Source organism: Parus major, chromosome 6, assembly GCF_001522545.3.
Source record: "Parus major isolate Abel chromosome 6, Parus_major1.1, whole genome shotgun sequence".
NCBI classification, from domain to species: Eukaryota; Metazoa; Chordata; class Aves; order Passeriformes; family Paridae; genus Parus; species Parus major.
In genome coordinates, this window is record NC_031775.1 from 4,321,289 (window position 1) to 4,337,813 (window position 16,525).

Below are 16,525 nucleotides of genomic sequence, written 5' to 3' on the forward strand. Positions count from 1 at the left end.
CGGGTAGCTGTGGGTGAAAAAAGCTTGACGCGCTGTGCAGCTAGACTTACTGAAACCTGAAGAAGATGCATCAGTAGCTTAGGTGGTTGTATGTTTAACTAAAAACATTCTCTATTTTTGTGCAAAGGGAAGGCCTTCTTTTGGTGTGTTTGACCAAATCACTATGTGAAGGGCTCTGCTCCACCCCTTCTCCATCTGTAGGAAGTGAGAGGCAAGAAATCCCAGGCAAGCAAATAGCAGTGGTGGATGGGATAGCTTTGAGAAGAGTTTTGTCATGCAGACCTGCTATTCTAGCTCTACTGGGTACAGCCATAGTGAGCATTCCTCTGCCTGGAATGATTCTCTGGGGGTGTTTCGAAGAGCAAAAAAGCAGCCTGCATGCCCTTTATTGTCCTAAGGCCGAAGCTAGGACATTGCGGGGGAGGGAAGAGGGATAAGACGGGCCAGCAGTCACATGTGTAAGTCTGTACACGGTCCTGTGCCCCAAGTATGCAGGCATGGGTGGTAGGTAATGTGCCAACAACTGCTGCTCTAAGCTGCGCCAGCAGCTCTTCAATTCTGCTGAAACAGTGAGTCAAATGAAGGGGGGAAAAAAAGAAAAAGCAATCTTAAAAATCATTAAGATTTTGAAAACAAGATGTTTGAGAGTTTATTTGCCCATACTTCTCACCAAGGCTTAATTTGCTACATAGCAGCATGAAAAAAATGGAACCGGACTTTACCAGAACCAAATGCCTCTAAAAGGGAGCAGCACCTTGTGGTAAAGGACCAAAATCCACATGGCTTTTAATATCAGTACAAGACCTGATAATACCATTAGCTATTGCTATCAGAGGGCTCACTCACCTGTTTGCATATGCAGAGCCCTCTTAGAGTTTGTGTCTGTGAAGAGCTCCCAGGGTACCTCCACAGATAGGGATTGTACATAATGCTAAAGAGAACCTTTTGGCTTTTGCAAACCTACATAATTGTTCAGCCCAAAACACAAGCCTTGGACTAAAAGTCAAGCAGGAGGAAACCTTGAGAGTCAGGTCTGGACAATCAGTAAGACTTTTCTTCCAGGAGTTGCCAGAGTAACATGCAGAAGGAGCATTCTTTGGCAGTTCCAGTCCTAGGCCTTCTTTGCCTTTTGCATTATCAGAAAAATCTGTCTATCAAACACTTGTCATTCACAGTATTCATGTTTTTCCAGTTAATAACTGACTTGTGCTATACCCCAGCTGTTTTAGAGTCACTTGCAACTGCTGCTTATTGTAGTATACAAATTAATAAAATATCAATAAAAAGGCCTAGATAGTAATGAAACTTCATAGAGACTTAGTCAGAACAAAGGAAACACTTGTGCTTTTAGAGCTTATCTGAGTTCTTCAGATAAAGTTCGCAAAGTTGGCTACAGTTAGTTTTTCATGAAACATAAGGAAACAACAAGGGTTGTGGCATGATGTAGCCATTACAGGACTCCTTGCCCTTCTAGTGCTTCCCCTCCCTTGTCATCCCATGGTCAGCATGGAGGAGAAGTGGTCAGCAAAAGGCAGGAGCCAGGGACACTGGGAATACAAGGGACCTTTCCTCTTTGGAGCAGCAGGCATCTTCTCTTTCTCTGGCAATTCAAGAGCCTTCAGGAGTTGTAGCCAAAAGTCATCCTGGCTTTTGGGGTCACCATCAGCCTGTCAGCATGGGGTGCATTCACTTCTGCTGCACCCAGTTCTGTGCTTGGTCCTCCACCCCGAGACCACACAGTCCCTGTATCCTCAGGAGCTGACACAAAAACAATGACTGATTAATGTTTTTGTGTTGGATAATTTGTAACATTAACCTTTTCCTTTTATGATTATTTTGTTTACTCAAATTCTACTTAGTGCATCATGAAACAATGTGAAGATGTCTTCACCCTATTGTAATGATTATTGTCTTTTAACCAATTTACACAATCAGGTGGACTTTGTACGCAAGCAGAGGTTTTACATTTTTCAGTAAAAAAACATGCCAATTAAGTTGGTGTGTTGTCCATAAAAGATATCTAATTTGCCAAAGTTTTATTTGAAAAATAACATTATATTTCTGATTGAAGATGATACTATGGAATTTTTTAAAGGTCTGATTTAAAAGAAAATCAATTTAAAACACAGAAATGAGGTACCAGGGAAAGAGATCTCTCTATCAGCAAAGCAAGCTGACTAAAGCAGCAGATACTAACTTAAAAAAATAGAAAATTATTATTACATTAAATACACAAAATAAAGTATTTATACTCTGGCTTATGTCAGAGAACCTGTACATACTCAGTGATTTCAAAAGTTTCTGGTTTTGTTTTTTGATGTTTTCGTGAACTGATTAATGCTGTTAATATGCCTGGTATTATACAGTGAGCTCTACCATGTTGATAATAGCACCGCCCCCTCAATAGAAGGACTATACTAAATCAACATATTAGTGCAGGTGATATGGCATCCTATTTTTACACAAATCAAATATGCACACTGATCCATCTATTACATGCTTTTCCTCATACCTCCTGGCACTGAAGCCATTTGGGGAATGGGGTTTGATGCTGTGATTAATTCTAGTTCAAGCAGCTATTTTTGGTGTTTGGATTATTTCCTATAATGCAGAGCCCAAGACTTCACTCAGATGAAATCTGATCTGGTCACACGTGATCTGTATCTGAAGGATACTGGAATAGTAAAGGAGTGTCATACTTCAAAATGGAAGAAAAGCCGTGGATCCTAGTCCCCTCATTTTTAAACATATTTAAACCAAATTATTTTGCACACACACACATCTGCATCTATAATATATAGAATAATATTTTTATGTGTTTTTGTCAGCCTGGTGGGTGTTTTAGATATTGAGAACCAAATAGTAGCATTCAAATTATATCCTATCCCTCCTATATTGGTGTGGTTTTTGAAAATAAGATCTTTTTAGAAAGATCTTATTTTTTGTTTAACTGGTTTTGTCTAGATAGATCTTATGCGTTGACTTTTTGCCACAAAAAGTGGCAGTGGTTCAACTGTGCAGCTACATTATGGAGGAACTGAGAGTACTTAATCCTCTTGGCTCTTACTCTCAACCAAATTATACATTGTAAATGGGACTGAGTTTGTTACAAATGGGAACATCTCAATCAATATACTGAAAAAGAATTCATTTACTAATATTTTACTTCAAGCATAATTCCCACCCCCCACCTCTCAGTTATTTTTATTGTTTCAAGCAATATATTTTATGATCATAAACCCTAAGAGAGCTTATTAATGCATGTCGTGTGCATCAGTATATAAATAGCTTCTACTATGTGTAGTAGTCAGACCATGTTTGTGGGCTGGAGCAGGCAAATAATGTTGTCTTTATTCATTCTTACACTCTCACTGCTCTCAAAGTTTATACTTATGTGTTCCCCCCATTTATGCAATTTTGAGTGTGATGATGATGGAAAGTACAACTTTTTGTTTTTTAAATAAAATAATTAAGAAAAACAATTGGTTCACTAAGTATTGTTAATTATATGATACTGGAATTTTTAATAGAAGTATGATATGGATAAAAGTACAAGGCTTGTTAATTAAGCACAGTTATTTTCTGGGAACAAGAGAACAATGCAACATAAATGTGTGTACAAAAATATGTCCCAGAAAAGATTTGCAAATGTGTTTACTTGTGAAGAATAGGAAGTGTATTTAGCTGAGCCCATGGAAGACTTTGAACTGCATGAGGACTGTTTCTATGTAATAGAAATACTTCTATTATAAAAGTATTTCTATTGTATAGAAATACTCCTCATGCAGTCCAATAACTACTTCTTCCTATAATGATGAAAAGGAAAACACACACAGTGACTGGCACCTCCTTTCTGGCCCAGTAAAACCAATGAAAGTTTTTCAGTCAAAATAATATCCAGATGGAAAACAGATTTTTTTTTTTTTTCAAGGTTATATTTTCCTTCTGTAAAGGATGCAGATTTTGGTGGGAAATTCTAATTAAATGTAAGAATTTCAGCGCCGTGGGTTTGTGGGGTTTGTTAGGTTTTTTTAATCAGAATCTCTAATTACACATCTAAGACATGATTTCACTATTTTCCCCCTTTCCCTCTATAATGACTTTTCAATGTACCTGTCTCCTCAGACTTCAAAAAAAAAGACAGAGAATATGAAATTATTTCTCATTCTGCAAATCTTAGAGGTTGATGGCAGTAAAAAAAGTAATTTTGCCTCTCTAAGCTCAATGTCCAGCTTCTAGGCAAGATCCCTACCCAAACTAGACTGGCCTGCAATGGTTAAGAATCTAGAATAAATGAAATCTAATAAAATTGAGATAATTACCCAGTTAACTAAGAATTATTCATATGAATATATATTGCAGCTTGAAATGCTGTCCCTCAGCTGATAAAATGTTTTATAGCAATGATCATAAAACCACATGTCATTTCCTTTGTTTATATTCTTTTTGAGCTTTGAGAATACACTCCAGAGATCTTGAATTGTGTCTCCTGAAATGACAAACCTACACAATTCAAGTGTTGTCATACAATAGGTGTATGAAAGAACGGAAATCTCACAGATCCTGCTGGCAGCATTGATGGCAATTGCGTTGGCTGGAGGTGTGAACGTTCCTGCTGGAGCTCTTGCACTGGAATGCAGCAGATGAACAGCTGCCCTTCTAGCTCTGCAGCACATTCAGCCTGCTGAAATCGCTGTCACATAAAGCACTGAGAGAAAAGAGCACATAAGCACAATTTCAGCTAGAAAGAAGAAGAAGATGTGTTTCCTATTGTAACTATAAAAAGTACTTGAATATTTATGTGGGATTTATGCTCATCTCTATGAGTGGGGGGATTTATATAGATTATTTACTGTACATAAAGATAGAAGAATACCCCAATATTCCATTATGTTAATTGTTCCTCCACAGGCATCCATTACGCAGTTCATTTTCCAATTAATCTTTGCTGTCAAACAAATGTTATTCTCCTCCATTCCCAGTAGTAATTTCCATCCTATGAATCAGTTTTGCAATGGGTGAATTAATGAAATTATGTTAGGTGATTTTGTTGCCTATATATATATGTTGTGTAACGGCCACTGGGAATCTTGCTATTTAAGAATGACTGTTTACAAAAGGATGAAGTACAGCAGTCTTCAAAAAGATTGTTTTTGTGGCAGATTATAACCAAGATGCATGTCAGAAAGAGGGAAAATGGGAGATAAAGAAATGGAAGTGGTTTGTTATTTCTCCTTTCTTCTCTTCCCCATTTTAGACTTTTAGTGTGGCCCCTCCCCAAGGCTTCCTAACGAAGCTGAACTGTGAAAGGTGCAAGCTCTTCGCATGGATAAAGAAGTTGATTAAAGGTAGAAAACAAGGAGCAAGAATAAATTATTAGGTTGGTCAATGAAGAGACATCACAGGAGAGTCCTTTGGGAATGAGTGCTAGTCCTGGGCTATTCTACATCTTGATACATAATCACTTGTAAGGTGGGTGGTGGTATAGTGATAGTATTCACTGATGTGAAATTATTAGGTTAACTAAAGATAACTATTAGGTTAACTATTAGTTAACTAAAGATAGTGAAGGAATAAAGGTTTTAAAAGGTATCTATACAACAGTTCCATCCTGTAGAATGTCTAGGAAATTAAAGAGGTGGATGACATTCAGTACAGATTAAATTAAAGTACACAGGGAAAACACCTGATGCTGTATGCACAGTAATGGGCTCTGAACTGCTTACTGTCATGATGGCATTATTACAGCTCTTGAAAACATTTTATCGGTGCTCAGTAGAAGACAAAATTAGGAAAAAAAGCAGGGAACAAGATAGAAAAACACTTTGATCATTGCAGTTAACCATGAGTGCAGTTAAACAGCTAGAACTTCTCTCCACAGAAGAGAGGAAATTGAGGAAGAGATTATAGAAAGCTGTAAAATTAATGAAAAAAATTGAATTGGGAATTACTGTTCCTAGTCTCCTATACAACTCCCAGGAGCCCTTAAAAAAACCCCTCAGGCTGTAGACTGAAGACAGGCAAAAGAAGTAGCTTCTTCCCACAGTATCCAATTAAACTCTGGAAGTCACCACCATGGGATGCTGTGGATTGTTACAGTCTTACATGGTCTAAAAGCAATTAGAAAAATCAATGGAGGAAAAATCGATCTACTAAGTGCAAATGTACCCTGCCTAGCTTAGGATGCTGCTACATATATATATATATATATATATATATATATATATATACACACATACATACATACACACATATACACACACACACACACACACACATATATATACACATATATATACACACACATATATATATCTACCCTGTCTTACCTTCTTGTCTTACTTTCTGACCCTCTGCCACTGGGTGTGGCAGGGGCATATGATTGTTAGCACCTGACTCAGGGTGATTGCTGCTGGCAGGTGGTAGGTACAGGCAGGAAGGTGAAAGAAGTAGGTTGCCTATCCTCAGAGCTCTGGAGGCCCAATTGCAACATGTAGCATAGAGCTAAAATGTAAGACAACTTCCTGATGTACTTTCAGAAATGAAGTGGTGATTTTGAGAAAAGAAATGGAATAAGATACAGTGAGAAGGGAATTGAGAATTGAGAAGGTTGAGAATCATCTTGACTATTGATATTGGCTTTTGCAAGGAAGTGTGTGTGTCACTGCATTTTCACAGAGTTATGTGTTGGAGGCATGTGAAAATTTCTGCTGCAAAGAGCTGAGGTGGGTCATCGCCTGCCATGGGGACCATGGCAGGGCTTAGAGCCAGGAGCACCTCACCTCCTGTTCTGCACAGACAATCCTCAGCAAGAAGCTGACTTGTCAGGTCTTTTTGCATGGAGATAGGACTGACTTCTATGAGCACAGTTTGAGTTTGCAGTCATATTGCCTATAAAGCCCCATGTAAGTGGAGGTTTGCAAGGCTGGATCCACAAAGAGCCTGGTGGACTTTAGTTATATTCTTATCTGTTTAGGTAAGGATTACTTCATTTTATTTGTTTATATTTGTCTTATGAAGAACAAGAGTTTTGCTTTAGTCTTTGAAGAAGAATGCAAATAGGTGGAGAGTGTATTTTTTACATATTGAGTATCTGGTGGCTTAAAGGTTGAGGTCAGCTGCATAACTTGAGAGCTGTATGTCTTGATGTACTGAACAGTTAAAAAGAAGTCATTGTTTTCTGATCTTACCTTTTTTTATTTTTATTGGGGGTTTTTTTGTTTGCTTTTTGGGTTTTTTTGTTTGTTTGTGTTTGGGTTTTTTTTTAAAGTAAAATTCAAATTTGAAATATCTTTTGATCAATACTTTGAAGTAGAGTGTAGCTCCCAGAGGTGGATAATCTTCATGCTAATTTACTATACAACAATGTGCGTTATTAAAGCACATCTGAATGATTCATCCAGTGAATGAAGAAAGATTATTCCACATTATTATTGATGAGTTAATCAAGATAGCCATGTCAACTTTCTTTTGTCCATTAGTGTGAACAGTGTTTCACAATCATCATGATAAGAGCCAAATGTTAATGGCTGAGGTAATCAGAGTCTAATGAAGAGCATTGAAAAGTGCTGTCTTTAAATAGTTTACAGTTTTCCTAATCACTGGAGTGGTCAGTTTGTCCCATGATTCTTCATATTTCATAATGTATTTCACTATCAGCTTTTTGTTTTAATTTACTTTTTCTTTCTTCAGTGAGTGAGAAAAAAAGTAATAAACATACAACTGTGTAATAGCAAAGCAAATAAAACTGGTTTTGGATCATGAATACTTTCTAAAAGAAAATTATTTTACATCTGGAATTACAGGTATCTGGGAGCTTCCTTCTGCCTTTAATTCATATAATTCTTTTGTTGAAAATAATCACTGTAATTTTTAAGAGCTCAGCACAAGCTTAAACCTCATCCAGCAGACAAAGACCAGTTTTGGGGAAGAATATTTTAACTGCTATCTGTGTTTCCCAAGTAGTGTGATCCACAAATAGGGCCTTGAGTTTGTGTGACTGATCCTGTGAGTAAATTTACTCAAGTGGTTTTTCAGGTTCTATGTCTTTCTCTTTGCTTGTATACCTTTCTTTCTCTCCCTGTAGTATCTGAGATTGTTCTATACCTTTCTTTCTCTCCCTGTAGTACCTGAGACTGTTCTTTAAAAGTATGTTTTCTCCTTGAATGTAACATTTTAAAAATTAATAAAAATTTATATAATAATGTGTTATTTTAGGGCAACGAACTTGCCAAAGTGCTCATAGTTCTGACTGGTCCACAAAATATCCATCTATCTTCCTCCTTCTTTTCCCAAGGGATGAAACTTTCTAGCACCATCTAATAGAGACTATCAGTGTAAAAGATCAAAAGTCACTAAACTAGAGCCACAAGAATGTCCTACATCACTGCAGTGGTAGTAGATAGCAATTAAAAGGGAAAAAGTAAACTTGGCCTGGGGAAAAATGCCTTTCTGACTCTAGTGTTTCTTTCCAGTTCTCTTCCTGGACAAAAACCTTACTATCCATAAGTGTCTGATTTGATGGATTGCTCTGAAGGCTAGAAGGAGTAACTTGAATAGTTCAGTTACTCACAGTTTGTAAGGTAGGACAAACACAGTGTTATTTTGCTGTGCCACATATCTGCACAAATTCTGAAGACATTTGGACCAGAACATGGCATCATTGAGTCATTCCTCAGGCTGCCAGGGACCAAGCACCAGCCAGGAAACAACTTTCCATCAGCAGGCCCGAACACAACTATTTCGCAGGAGAAGTTAAACCTGAGCTTGCACAAGGCTGAGGTGTCAGAGCAGAAGGCAGAAACCTGCTGCTGGTACGCCAGATACATGTCCAAGTCATTTGCCCTTGAGGGGTACTATTGGGCAGGAATACAAAATCTCTAAGTGTTTAGATCCTGCCCAGGCTACAAGGAGGCTACTAACATTCTTTTTGTGTAAAATTTTTTATCTGTTTTTCAGACTAAATTCAGGAATATTCATTCTTGGAAATCTGGGGGGAATAGTAGTTTCTGGGGATGCATAAACATGCCAATAATCACAAGAGCTGTTTGCTGTGACTCTTACCAATTCCAACAACCTGAGATAGTAGAGACGGTGTCAAATGAGAAGTGAGAAGGAAGATCTGACAAGGTGTGAGAAGCCCCTCTATGCAGATAGTAAATGTACACTGTATTTAGCATGTCTTACTCTTCCTTCCCTAAAGACATCCTCTTGGATTGTTTGAATTACCAGTCCTGTATTGTAGGTCACAAACATGCTAACAAAAAAGAGAGGCAAATATTTATTTTTAAATTGTTCTAGACTATCTTAGATGTGTATACACCAGCATGACTTTAAGAAGGCTAGAGGGAACATGGTATTTTTCCTTCTAGGGGCTTATCAGTAACAACATTTCTTTTCATGTTTTGTTAGCTTCTATTGGTAAAGCTGAATTTGCCAGAATTCAAAACTTGTTCAGAATTACTCTTATGCTGGGTATTGCAGGTTTTTGAAAGTGAATTTCAAAACTAGTTCTCATTTAATGTCCTGAAATTACATGTTCAAAACATAGGATATGGCCTTCCCCAGAGTCTGGTGGGAGTGAAAATCAGATCCAGACCCAAATCCAGTTGTTTAACACATCTGTACTGGAAAGAGAATATTATACTTTCATGATATAATTGTTTGACATACTTGTATGCTGTATACTGAAGACAAAGCCTCTTATGCTGCTTTGTGAAAGGTAAACTTGGGGTGAACTGCCTTAATGGTAATTTCCTGAGTTTTAATCTTGATCCTGTCATACTAGTTATTCTTTCTCATTTACATACTGTTTTTTTTGGTTTTTTTAATAAACACCATTATGTTATATAAGCTATTAGTAGGCTACTCAAATTATCATCTGGGTAAGCTTTTGTATCCTTTTTATCTGTTCTTCTTTGCGTTATCTGACCTTTAGAAAAATACAATTAAAGTACATTTTAAGCTGTACATAAATTATCTTAAATGAACTGTTTACTAGATATATGACATTTACATGCAGTGTGAGTTACTTATGCATGTGACAGGACATTAAGAGACTTTTATATCAGGCTATAATATCACATTTATGTTAAGTGTCCACCTGCCACTGGTGGCCCTGTAAGACCTTTGATGTTTGATTTACAGGTTACAATCAAATTTCTTGCCCATTGCTGTGCTGTTGATGGTTTTACTTTCATAAACTCTTGTTATCTGAGATACTTTTTTGTGAACTTAGTCAGAGATGCACCATGATGCTGAATTCTACTGTATCTCTGTGAGCTGGTAATTTCCACCTATTCATAGGCCCATCTGGTTCCTTTTGAGACTGCTGCCTTTGATTGAACCAAAGCTTTACTTTTACACAATATAGTATAGTTTGTGTAAATGTATATATTGTTCAGCTCTCATGCACTTAGGAATCAATTAGTAAGTAGCAAAGGCATATCTTACCTCAGGAAAGGAGGTGAGGCAGCAATGGTGTTCTGGAAAACAGCAGCCTGAGAGTGCTGATGGCTTAGAGCAGAAGCCTGATGCCATACTCCTCCGGCAAGTTCAGCACCCTGAGCTGTAAGAATAGAAAGCTGGTCTCCAGTTTCTGAGAGAAAGTGCAGCCCAGGAGATAAGGCAAGCCTGTAAAGAGTATTTCATGCTCATTCTCTGCAACCCCATTTTTTATCTTCATGCACTTTCCTTCTTTGTTTGGAACCGTACTGTTCTGTTGCATATCTACTCAAACATGGCACATAAGCAGCTGTCTGCAAAGCAGCCTGAGACTGAGTGTGTATGTGAGAAGATGGAGGTAAAATAAGGTAGGTGAAAGCCCTCCCCAAGCTTTTTGGACCACTCCAGTATCCTTCAAAGATTAAAACATTAAAATAATGTTTACAAAGTGGAACATCTTATTCCTGTCTTTGGGGCCTCTATCAATAAAAACACACACAGAATGCAATATTGGATTTTTATCTTTTTTTCTGTTATTTTTGTGCTTGGCTTGGCACATGTTCCTGTGTACCCATTTAGTTTGCTTCCATGCATCTTCTGCAGATACCAATATGCAGCATATAGTCCTTGTAAGCATGTTGGCTCCCATTTTTAGCGTGTTCTCATTTCTCCTGCTCCACCATTTCAAAACCATTCACAAAAGTGGGTACAGTGATGCCCAGATCTCAGAATTCACAGAATGGGAAACTTCATACTTAGAGGACTAAGTAAGCCTCTGCCAATTTTCTTTGGTTGTGATGACACTAGAGCTTGCTGTAATTGAGAAATATGTTCTGTCAAATGACCCAGTGGTGGTTTTTTATTTTTTTCCTCCAAAGGTTCCTAATTTTTTTTTCCAAAACAAGAAGGTAACTGGTACAGGGAGTACCACTGACCATGAAAGCGTTTGTGCTTCATGGACTTACCTGATAGTTGATGTTCATACGTCTTTGCTGCTTTGATTCAAGCAAATACTGGGATTGAATCTGGCTAATTAACAGGACAGAGTCAATGTGAAGACCCATTGCAACAGAGAGAGAATTCTTATTTGCAGGATAGTTTCTCACAGTCTGGCTGCAGAGAAACACTTTCCCTCCTTGAACTGTGTGGGTTATGAGGAAAATAGTTCAGTGGTGATTAATTTGTTGATTTTTTTACACTGGCTTGTTTTCCAAAAGAATTCCTAAGAAGGCAACAGAATTGTCATTTATCTTGTTCCCATCACAGCCTTCTAGCTAAATTTTTCAGAAGTAGTACCTGGGTAAGCTGTTTTTCATTCCTGAAGTTCTGTTCAATTACTTCAGCTGAGGAGGACTGGCATCTGCTTAATGCTGCACCTGGTAACTTCAAAGTTTTCTTTTTTTTTTTTTTTTCCTTGAGAGTGGGATTACCCTGTCTGGAGGATCTCCCATCTGACTGACTGCAACTTTCAGCTGACTCCAATGGCCATACCCTGCTCCAGCTGCATCTGTGCAAGGCTTGTTACCTTAACTTCATTGTGCTCACCTGCATATTATAGAGATGGGTCTTACAGGCCTCATTTAGTCATGTCATTTAAATGGGTTCTTTTTCCCGATTATGAGGGCTGGCATATTGCTGTGGATTGACACTAGCCAAATGCCAGGCAAAAATTGTTTTTCCTGCTACAGTTGGGCAGAGGAGAGGGGGAAAATATTACTGAAAAACATGAGTTAAGGACTGGGAGAAAAACACTCTAAGGGCAAAACAGGTTCAAATTCAAAGGTATAAAGTAAATTTATTATTAACAGAGTCAGAGGAGGATAATGAGAAGTAGAATAAGCCTTTAAAACATCTTTTTTACCCCCAGCCCCTCCCTCCTTCCCACCAACAGCACAGGGAGACAAGGCATGGGGGTTTTCATCAGTTCATCACTCAAGATCTTTTTCCATTTGCTCAGGGACAAGTCTTTTTTCTGCTATGCTGTGGGGTCACTCCCATGGTCAAGCAGTTGTCCCAAAACTGTTGTGTGGGTCACTTATCCATGGGGTGTAATCTTTCAAGGATAGACTGCTCTAGTTTGAAAGCAAGGGCTATCTCTATCTCTGGAAGCAGGGGCCCTGTCTATTCAGGATCCCCAGTAGACCACAGCTTTTTCTAGCATCCATGCACTCTGGCATGAGCACTTTTCCCATGGGCTGCAAGTAGATCTCTGCATCCCCCATTGACTTCATCCATTATAAGGGGACAGTTTGTTTCACAATAGTTGTCACTATACTTGCAGAGGAATCTCTGATGCCTTGAGAGGCTACCTGGAACAGTGAAAAAGGAATAAAGTAGTATTTATTAAAATGACCTTCAAAGGGTACGCCTTTCCTAGACAGTGAAAAAGGAATAAAGTAGTATTTATTAAAATGACCTTCAAAGGGTATGCCTTGGGCAGTACAAGAGCCCAGCCATAGCACCACCCAAGATGGACTCTGGGTCATGAGTGTTTATACTTTTATAAGTTTTGGTCCATTTCCATATTTGGGCTAATTGTTCAATTACAGCTTCAGGTTTTCAAGTCCCATCCTCCCAATTTTCTCTCCTCAATTCACTGTTGTTTATACTTTCTGGGCCTGAAGCTGCAATGGTGTTCTCAGGCTGGAAAAGGACTGTTTTGTCTAACTGAACTTTCAATTTTCTGAACTTTATATGAAGTTCAGAGTTATATACTAATGCAGTATAGAATCTAGAAAATATGAAAGCTGAAATTTAAGGCATCGTCTTCACTTTGATGCTTGAAGCACCTCCTCCCCTTCCTTCTTTTCCACTGACCTTGGTGCCTCCATGTTGTTTTCTCTTACGTGTCCTCACTTCTTACATGTCCTCTTCTCTGACTAGAAGAAAAGCTGCTGCTTTAGGTTGCCAACAAATATGCTAGTAGCATCGCCAACAAGTTCTGAAACAATAAAATCATGGACAAAGGACATTCTAACTACTTAAAGTTATAAAGTAGTATGCTTTATTATGGCCAGGCAACACGCTGGAGTCATCTTCCAAGAATGTGCACGCCCCTCACTGTCCCTTATTTTCTATTTATTCCCCAAAGTATTAAATATACATATGATTACACAATATGTCTGTACATATTCATTGCCTGACTCCACCTGCTCCTCGTCTCACATGGTAATGAGCTCCAGACCCCTTTGGGCATGCTCAGTTCTTCTTTTAAAATGGATCTGAGGTATTTTTAACGAAATCTTTCTTTTCCTTGGGCTTAATCTTTTCAGCTGTGTCCTGTTGGCAGCCCTCCTGGTTCTCTTGGACACAGTTCAGATCCCTTGCTTGTAGGAGTAGACATGGTCTTTTTATTCACAGTAGTCTATTCTTTATGTCTTCTACAAACACAACTTACAACAAAGACAAGTAAATTATATATATCCTTGGACTATTAATTTAATTTTGGCAATTGTTGACTACTTTACATTTTTTCTACAAACAAAAGGTATGTAACCTTGCTTTTAACTAACTACACCTAGTAATCATTAACTACTTATATTGCTCCTACCTTAAATTTCCGTATGTTTCTTTTACCTTGAATTTTTTAAGTTGCTCCTATTCTAGTTAAAATCTTAATTTCCTAATTTTCTTAACTCAGTTCCACTAATTCAAAAATTCTTGCAAGATCCCTAGAAGTTGATTTCTTCTAGATTCCACATCAGGGAATTGCTTGCCATATTTCTGCCACTAGCCATGTAGCCCCACTGCTGCTGAGCAGGCAGCAGCGGTGCTGGGGCTATTTAGCACCTCTCTTCATGTGGGGCACCAGGAAGGAGAGGCTGCCGCCACCCCTGTCCTTCTGCCTGTGGCACAGCTGGGTAGGGGTGGCCAGGCAGACAAGGCTCACCGCCGGTCACACTGAGATGGCAGCTGCCATGGCAGCATATCACCATGGGCCACGCTGGCATGGCGTTGGCCATGGTGGTGGCCACAGTGCCTTCCCACCCCTGGGGAAGAAACTGTGCGTGCATTGTTTTGATTTTCTTCTTAAATGTGTCACCACAGAGCTATTACAAACCTCTCTAATTGGGGCAGCACTGTGTCTGTCTTCAGAGCCATCAGGGATTGGCTCTGTCAGACATTGTGGGACCTCATAGCAGCTTCTCACAGAAGCCACCCTTGTGGGCCCCCCACTAGCAAAAATCAGGCTGTGCCAAATCAACACACACATCTGTTGACTCCTGCAGATTTTCATCTGACAAATCTTCTTGTACAATCAAAGAAGCAGTGCCTATGCTTAAATTAAGTGACCAAAGCAGGGCCCTCAGCATCCATACAGGTGACTTAGCAGGATCATTCACTGATGTCAGTATTCTTCATACTGTTACTGGAAATACCACATTTTGTGCTAATTGTGCATAGCTAAAGAGGTTTCTGGGTTTAACTACTGTTGGAGTAACATCCAGAAGAAGTGCATTTAGGCAAAAGTTCCTAATCTGTATCCTTGAATCTACCCTGCCAGCATCTTGAGTTTATGGCAGGTATGTGTTATAGGACTGGACCAATTGCTGGTATGCTGTTTTACCATAGAGGTATTGGTCTCCCTTTGCCTGGCAGTAGGATATTTTCCATTTTTTCAAGGTAAATGCAGGAGGTTGGCCTTGCTGAGACTGCTGCATGGGGACATCAGTGAAAAAGTTTGTCAGTGAATCCTGAAGATGAGCAGTGTAGGGAAACCAAGCCATCAGCTGTCTCTTCATTTCAGAAAATTGTTCCAAGTTTGTTGTTCCCCACTGCAGAGAATTAATTGGTTATGAAGTGAAATGCTTGAAAGGGTTATTTTGGGACTTGTAAAATCTGTATAAAACCAAATAGGAATGATTCAATTGTTTATACAAAAAACTTCTTCCAGGGATATTTAATCCCTTTATTACAGTTCTCACTATTTCCTGCATCTCTGCTTAGGGAAAACAGACTCCTAAAATAATAGTTTTAAATCTTCTTCACTACCCCTTCCTTTAAATTTCTTTTTACTATGTGATTGTTTAGTTCTATGAACACAACATTTTAACAACATGACACTTGTTGGAGTCTGAGATACAGTGTGTATGCCCTTGTTTTTAATACTTAGTTCTAGAATTCAAAGAAACACTGAATTTCATATAATATGAAATTCATGGGCATGTTTTCATGGTGATACATGAGAACAAATGCTAAAGTTAAATAAGAAAAGTGTGAATGTGTGAATTAGAAAGTTTCGTGAATCACTGGGTGAATGGGTTGAGGTTTAGAGTTTAAGGTAGTTTAGAGAGCAGGGGACAAGATGGAGGATTTAGGGTGTTGTCTCTTGTCCCTCTTCTTTCTTCTTCATGTTCTTTCCTAGGGGTTTTGGGTAGTAGTAGGTGATTGGGTAGAAAATGCCGCAGTGCAGCACAAAGGTGTTGGGTCATTGGGTCACTAATAAAAATAACTTAGTTGGCACCTGTTAATTGGGTAAATGGACATATAAAAGACCTTGAAGAAGATCTTTGTTAGCCATTTTACCCCTTTACTATCATAGTGCACATAGCTCCTTGTACCTTGTAATGCTGATAAGAAAAAATAAACAACTGAGGACGAACGAGAGAAAAAACTAGCCTCCCGTCTCATCAACCTTCAGTTCAAAGGGAAAAGAACCCAAATCCAAAAATACATAAAGAGACAGACACTGTCTTCCAAATATAGCTTTGCTGAGGGATGCCTTTTCTGACACTTGATATTTGGGTTTGTTGCTCCTTTGGTCCCTCCCTTTGGAGCTCTGGGTGTGTTCTGCCAGCTTTGGGTAAAAGGAGTGTGTTTGTATGTGTGCATGAGTGTACATGCAGGAAGATGGATTATCCCTTTTTGGTACTGCTGTGTCAGTACAATGGGGTTTTGTAATGGGTTTCATTGATAAAATAAATGTCTCCTATTTGATAACAAATACTGCAGTGTCTTTTAAACTTTATCTTGCAATTTAAGACACTATGTTTTATTAATAAAAAAGTATTTCTATCATTGCTATCATTTTATTTCACTTCAAAGTGCTGTGGATTCTAATTCTCTAGAGTTAGGTTTTAAT

The 16,525-nt window shown here is 38.5% G+C and overlaps 1 long non-coding RNA gene across 1 annotated transcript; it reads right to left on the reverse strand.

Annotated features, from left to right (window-relative positions):
• Window positions 1-351: 351 nt before the first annotated feature.
• LOC107207145 lies at window positions 352-15,534 on the reverse strand. Its single transcript, XR_001522630.2, has 4 exons — window positions 13,261-15,534; window positions 10,453-12,752; window positions 4,559-4,708; window positions 352-1,758 (listed from the first exon to the last, which is right to left on the reverse strand). It is a non-coding gene; the product is annotated as an uncharacterized LOC107207145 (long non-coding RNA).
• Window positions 15,535-16,525: the final 991 nt, after the last annotated feature.